This window comes from Canis lupus, chromosome 2 (genome assembly GCF_011100685.1).
Source record: "Canis lupus familiaris isolate Mischka breed German Shepherd chromosome 2, alternate assembly UU_Cfam_GSD_1.0, whole genome shotgun sequence".
Taxonomy (NCBI): Eukaryota; Metazoa; Chordata; class Mammalia; order Carnivora; family Canidae; genus Canis; species Canis lupus.
This window is the reverse complement of record NC_049223.1, coordinates 28,104,247-28,111,838: the sequence shown is the minus strand read 5'-3', so window position 1 is coordinate 28,111,838 and position 7,592 is coordinate 28,104,247. Positions and strand designations below refer to the sequence as shown.

The following is a 7,592-nucleotide window of genomic DNA, read 5'->3' as shown; positions in this document are numbered from 1 at the left end:
CCCAAAATTGAGGTATCAGTAAAGTTGGCTCCTTCTGAGGGCTGCAAGGAAGGACTTGTCCCAGGCTTTTTCTTCTCGGCTTGTAGATGGCTGTTTTCTCCCTGTGTTCTTCCTCAGTGCCTGTGTCCAATTTCCTCTTTTCATAAGGACATCAGTCATATGAGGTTAGGGCCAATTCTAATGACCTCACTTAAACTTGACTGCCTATGTAAAGACTTTATCTCCAAATAAGGTCACATTCTGAGAAATTAGGGGTTAGAATTTCAACAAATGCGTTTGGGGGGAACACAATTCAGCCGCTAACAGTGGCTCCTCTCTAAGTATTGATCTAGGTACTTGGGCTTCTTTAATCTTTTTAAGATTTTATTTATTTATTCAAGAGAAAGAGAGAGTGAGAGAGAACATGAGCAGAGGGGAGGGGCAGAGGGAGAAGCAGACTCACCACTGAGCAGGAAGCCCAATACAGGGCTCAATCTCAGGACCCCAGGATCATAATCTGAGCTGAAGATAGACATTTAACCAACTGAGTCACCCAAGCATCCCTGAGCTTCTTCAATCTTGTGACTAGGTTGTCTTCAGTAAGACTTCCAATGAGTAGTTGAGTCAAGCTGGTGAAAGGAAAAAGAGTAGAGAATATCAAACGTTGGCAGGGTTTATGGGCCCAGCCCAGAAATAGAGCACATCTCTTGCTTTCTATTGGCCAGAACTTAGTTACAGAGCAGAGAAATGGGTAGTGTGGACTGAATGTATGTCCAGAAAGAAGAAGAATTGGTTCTGGTCATCTGTTAGGTCGTGTCCTCCATCTCTTTCTCTATTCAGTACTACCCAAGAAGGACAATATAATCAGGAGGATAAAGATTAGAATGTTGGCTGTGAGATCTTCAAAGAGAAGAAAAAATAAGACTTACCATCTCTCTGCACTTCTAGGACACTCTTAATGTCTTCATGATCAATGTATGCCCTGTTGAAAAAAGATATTGAAGAAAAGAAAGGTCAGTGGTGGTCCAATATTGACTGCACATTTTAGCACTTCAGGGATGCTGCTCTGGGGTGAAAACCCATGTCCTGTTCCCACCCTGGTGTTGTTACTGCTCCCTTTTGTTTGCCTGAATAGATTGTGCAGACCTGGATAAGAAACTCTAGCATTCTCCTGAGAGGTCATACTTCTTTCCCTGGGGCTCCTGTTATCTTTATTTTATAATATTAATGATAACTGTAACCACCAGCTGGGTAGTGTTAAAAAGAACATTATCTTACAAAACTGAAATTCACTGCTGGGAATTTCTTCTAAACACCGTTATGCATAACAATATTTTTAATCGGGTGATTCCTACCAACTGGCTCACAAAACTCTTGTCATTTTTTAAAGCAGAATTAAATAATACCAGGCAGCAGAGTGTGTAAGGCATAAATTACAGATGGCAGGAGGGCAAAGACACTGTGTGGTGAATAAATTAAAGTCCTCAATTATGAGGCTAGTGAGAGAGGTATGAGGAAAGAAAGCTGAGGCCACTAGAGAGAAATGTTTTCATATGACATTGAAATTGGGCTGCCCATCCAAGAAACACTAAGACCTAAGGACTGAGTACACCTCAAAAGATCTTTACTACAGAAGAGAAGGATTTTTCTTGGGTACAGCACATTACCATAAAAATGTAAGCTTTAATTTTTTTTCCCCACTAGATTATAAAGTCCTAAAAGGGCAGGTGTGGGTCTGGTCATGTTTATACAACAAACGAAACTTGAACTCATTATATATCTGATAGGTGGTGATGAAACATACACAAGGACACACCTTGCTCTGAGAAAGTCTGTGCTTGTCTCCACTGCAACTTCAAATTAAAATGAGGTCCTTCTTAAAGCCTAGAGATTAGATGGACAAGGGAAAAATCCTTGATTTCTCTGTAGTCCTTGCCTTTGTGGGGATTTAAGTATTACTACTTCAGCCTCAGAAATATTTCTCAAAACTGGGCCTTTCTCACCACTTGTATGGATTTGAATCTTCAGCATCACTTGCTTTTTTTTTTTTTTTTTTTATTGAGGTTCTTTCTTCTTTCTTTCTTTCTTTCTTTCTTTCTTTCTTTCTTTCTTTCTTTTTTATTTCTTTATTTGAGAGACAGGAGGCAAGGGGCACAGGGGCAGAGGGAGAGAAAAACCCAAGCAGACTCTGCTGAGCACAGAGCCTGAAGCAGGGCTTAGATTCCAGGATCAGACCCCAGCCAAAACCAAGAATTGGAAGCTTAGCTGGCTACACCACAAAGGCACCCCAACTGAGAATTTTTTAAAAATGTTTTTCTGTTATCTCTACAATTGGGATTTTAGCGCTGTCACTAGTTTTGCTTTGTCTTCGTTTGTTTTGCTTTAGTGGTTGTTTGAAGGATTATGCTATGCATTCTTATCCTCTCATAGTCTACCTCCAAATAATATTACATCACTTCCTGTAAAATGTGAGAGCCTTACAACACTTTACTTACATTTCCTTATAGTTTATCTTGTTAGTAGGATGAGGAGAGAGGGGGACAATTATATGATTATCCCAAAAGATGTATAAAAAATAAGACAAAATGTTAATATCTAGGTTTAGTAAAATCCTATAGAAAACTAGAAATAAAAAGTACTTTTTTAAACTGATAAGGGGTATCTATGAAAAACCTACAGGGGTGCCTGGGTGGCGCAGTTAGTGAAATGTCTGCCTTTGGTCATGATCCCAGGGTTCTGGGATGGAGCCCAATGTTGGGCTCCCTGCTCAATGTGGAGTCTGCTTGTCCCTCTCCCTTTGCCCCTCTCCTTTTTGCCTCTCCCTTTGCTCATGTTTTCTGTCTCCCTCTCTTCAAGTAAGTAAAATCTTTAAAACAAAACAAAACAAAACAAAAAACAAACAAAAAAACAAACAAAAAAACCCCCTTCAACTCACATCATCTTTAGCAACTCATACCATCTTTAATGGTGAAAGCCTAAATGCTTCTTCCCTAAGATCAGAAACAAAGAAAGGGTGTCTTCTCTTCCAATTGCTACTCAACATTGTGCTGGGTGTAGGGGTGCTCTTGCCCAATAAGATCTGAAAAATAAATAAAAGGAAAACAATTTAGAAAAGAAGAAATCAAACTGTCTTTATTTGCAAAATTATGTATGTAGCTAATCTGAAGAGATGTATAAAAATAACTACAGAAATATAGTAAGATTGAGAAAGCTTACAAAATCCAAGGTCAAAATATAAAAATCGATTGCATTTCTATACACCAGTAATGAACAATTGGAAAAAAAAAGAATTTTTAGGGCAGCCCCGGTGGCTCAGCGGTTTAGCGCCGCCTACAGCTCAGGGCGTGATCCTGGAGACCCAGGATGGAGTCCCACATCAGGCTCCCTGTGTGGAGCCTGCTTCTCCCTCTGCCTGTGTCTCTGCCTCTCTCTCTCCTCTCTGTGTATTCTCATGAATAAATAAATAAAATCTTTAAAAAAATACTAAAAATTAAAAAAAAAGAATTTTTAAAATAATACTACTTGCAATGGCATAAAAAATAAAATAATTTAATAAAATATGTGTAAGACCTGAAACCACAAAACATTGCTGCAGAAATTAAAGAGAGATAAACTATCTTCATGGATTGGAAGACTCAGTATTATTAAGATATCAATGACCTCAAAATGTATCCATTTATTCAAAGCCATCCTAATGCAGTCCTTACAAGTTTTCTTGTAAAAATTGACAAACTAGTGTTAAAATGTATATGGGGTATACAGAGAATGTAGGATACCAAAATAATTTCGAAAAAAGAGGGCTTATATTTCCTAATTTGAGTATTACCAAAAAATAAAAAATAAAAATTAAACTCTAGTAATCAAGCAAATGTGGCATTAGCATTAGGATAGTCATGTAGGCCAATGGAACTGAATGCAGAATCCAGAAATAGAACCACACACATCTAGCTAATTCATTCATTTGACCAAAGAGCCCAGGTCATATGATTGGGGGGAGGACAACCTTTTATAAATGGTGCAAAAACAAACAAACAAACAGAAGCCTCAATTCTTACATCATTCACAAAATTATCTCAAAATGGATCACAGACCAAATATATTTACTAATGCTGGAAAACCTCAAAAAGAAACATAACTGATAAACTTTACAACTTTCTTGTAGGCAATGATTTCTTAAGTGAAACAAAAAGCATTTAATCATAATGAGGAAAAAATGGCACTTTGGATTCCAATCAAGATGAAAACTTTCTGCTTTTTGGAATACATCATTAAGAGATAAAAATGAAAACAAAAACCACTAGCTAGGAGAAAATGAGAAAATATAGTATATTATATATATAAATAGTATGTATATATCTTATGTTTTTTATATTATATATATGACACACATTTGTATCCAGTGTATATAATGGATTTTACCAATTCAATAATAATCCAGTTAAGAACTGGGCAACATTTAATCTGACACTTCATAAAAGAAAGTATGTGGACAGCTCGGGTTGCTCAGCAGTTTGGTGCTGCCTTCAGCCCAGGGCGTGATCCTGGAGACCCGGGATCGAGTCCCACATCGGGTTCCCTGCAGAGAGCCTGCTTCTCCCTCTCCCTGTGTCTCTGATTCTCTCTCTGTGTGTGTCTCTCATGAATAAATAAATACAATCTGTAAAAGAATTTTTTTAAAAAAAGTAAATAAATAAAAGAAAATATGTGAATGGCCATAAGCACATGAAGAGATGCCAAGTGTCCCTAGTCATCAGCAAATGAAAATTGAAACCACAATGACATACCACTGCACATCCATTGGAACAGCTAAAATTTAAAAAGCTAATAATGTCAACTATTGGCAAGGATGTAGAGCAACTGGAACTCTCATACATTGTGGTGGCTCATATAAATTGTACAACCTTGGAAAACTGCTTCACATTTTCTGATAAAGTTGAACATGCATTTATTACATGACCCAGTGATTTCATACCTAGGTATTGACCCAAGAGAAATGAAAACATATGTCTACAAAAAGACTTTGATACAGATGTTCATCGAAACTTACTAATAATAGCTAAATCTCAAAAAAATGTCTAAAGGTAACTACCATATAAATAGTAATATATATATATAGTTTATCTGTATATTGCAATACTAGCCAGTGATAAATAAAAAGGAAAAATTACAATATAAGAAAATGAATCTCAAAAATGTTATGCCGAGCAAATGAAGCCAGACTCGAGTATAGATAATGTGATTCTATACATATGAAATTATAGAATAAGCAAAAGGAGTCTCTAGCAATTGCAAACAGATCAGTGATTATCTAGGACTGGCAGCACAAAGGGACGTGAGTGAACTTTATGGAATGATGGAAATAATCTGTATCTCATGTGGATGGTGATTATATGTCAAAAACCTCTGAAACTGTGCATGTAAAGTGAGTACATTTTATTATGCTCTATATAATTTATACTTTAATAAAGTTGATTTTAAAAAACAAAAATGACATATCATTTTTAGACTATTAACCTGCCAAAAAAATGTAAGAATTTCCAAGAGTTGATGAGGAAATGAATAAAGGACACAGCTCATCAGATAATCAATGGACGAAACCCTTCCATAGGGTAATGGTGCAATCTTTAGTGACAGCTGTAACAACGTGTACTGTTCTGTTATTTTCTTTTTCTTTTTTTAGATTTTATTTATTTATTCATAAGAGACAGAGAGAGAGAGAGAGAGAGAGAGAGAGAGAGGCAGAGACACAGGCAGAGGGAGAAGCGGGCTCCATGCAGGGAGCCCGACGTGGGATTCAATCCTTGGTCTCCAGGATCACGCCCTGGGCTGAAGGCGGTGTAAACTGCTGGGCCACCGGAGCGGCCCTGTTCTGTTATTTTTCCACTCCTTTCTAGGACTTGACTAGACAAATGTACAAAGTTTTAGCCTTAAAAGTGTTCATCTAAGTATAGTTTTTCATAGTTAATATTGAAAATAAACTGTCCAACAATAGCATAGAGGTTAAGTAAATTATATTCATATGCTAAAGGGCCATTCAACCACTAAAAAAAATGGAAATCGTATTTGTCAATATTGAAATACATGCTTAGTATCTTATAAATTTAAAAATGCTTGTAAAACTGCATGCTGTGATCTTACTTTTGTGCAAATTTTCACAATAAAAAGGTATAAAATATAATAAGTTACTATCAGTAGTTTTACTGATAAGATTGCAAAGATCCTTTTTCTCTTCTTTTTTTAGCTAATCAGCTTTTTCTCATTAATTTCAAATAAACATGCAATGTTTGTGTAATGACAAGAGATATGAGTTTATGATGCTAATGCAACTGCTGGGTTGCTCTTAATAAGTAAAATAAAGGGTAGCATGGAGGACCAGGTGCTATGTGGAACATTATGAAGACAGGCATTGCTGATGTGACCGAAACCTCCCTTTTTGAGTCTGTACTTGTGGATGGGAACCAAATCCCAGAGGGGAGCCATTCCTGGGTTCCTGCACCCCATACCCCCACCCCCAGGCCCCACATTGCAGTCAGACTTCTCCCTCTTTCAGTTCGTCCTGACATGAATGACTTCGTCTATTCCTCCAACCAGTGGACTCTCCTTGATAAATCCATTTTGAAGGAAAGCTGCCTTAGGAAGAGCCACTCACATCAATGATGACAGGGTAGTAAATTTGGGCTGAAGTGACTTCATGTCGATGTAATCTCCTCCACAATATTTAAACTCCGCGAAGGGGACAGCCATCTACTGTAACATAGAGAAGCCTGACAGCTTCGCGCGGTGGGAGGTGTACAGGTTAGATCTCAGCACCTGGTGGATCATAGAGATTTATAAAGTCATCACAGGAGAATACCTTAGGTGGAACTCCTTGAGACCTTTCAAATGTCTCCTGGCCAAACACCTAATAAGCATCCTGGACGTAACTTGAGAACTGGAACTGAGAATTGCTGTGTATATAAGCCATGACAGCTCTGTGAAGCCTTACAAGGGAAGGTTCAAAGAACCGAGTTAATTAGCTTAGTGGGAAGAAAGTTGAAGAGAAATTTAATAACTATCTTCAGGAATCTGAAAGGTTCTTATAAATAGACTATACCCATCAGTTCTCAGTATCCACAGAGAGCAAAACTTCTGATGCAGCAAGAAGGCGCTGAGTAAGACATGCTTCAGGACTTCCCCATTCCACGCTGCAGTAGGTTGCCAGGCGATGGAGTATTCCTTCCTGGAAACCTTTCAGAATAGGATAGACAAGCCACTGTTTGATTACCTGGATTTAGTTCTGGATCAAAGAATTAAACAAATGCCCCTGTGTGTCCTTCCAGCATGAGGGATTTAAAGTTTTATTTTAACTAGCAAGTCAGCCTATCAGAAGAAACCCATTGCAATGGCCACAAAGTGCTCAGTGTTAATTTTTCTAAATACCTATATTATGTGTAAGAATGAGATTAATTAAATTTAGAGCTCTCGACATGGCAAAGGCCGTGTATTTTTAGACTTAAAAAAATGCAGCCAAAACAAAACACTTCTTCAAGCAAAGAAATTTAAAAGTAATTCGGACACTTTGTGCCCTGGAAAAATTTCGAAACCTGCTATCATCAGGCACCAAACATGCAAAT

The 7,592-nt window shown here is 37.6% G+C and overlaps 1 long non-coding RNA gene across 2 annotated transcripts; it reads right to left on the bottom strand.

Annotated features, from left to right (window-relative positions):
- Nucleotides 1–419: 419 nt before the first annotated feature.
- Nucleotides 420–7,173, bottom strand: LOC111094539. 2 transcript variants are annotated; one of them, XR_005354958.1, is made up of 5 exons: nt 7,073–7,173; nt 6,629–6,789; nt 2,915–3,058; nt 909–961; nt 420–608 (listed from the first exon to the last, which is right to left on the bottom strand). It is a non-coding gene; the product is annotated as an uncharacterized LOC111094539 (long non-coding RNA). The 2 variants fall into 2 exon arrangements; XR_005354957.1 differs by having other exon boundaries at nt 2,936–3,058.
- Nucleotides 7,174–7,592: the final 419 nt, after the last annotated feature.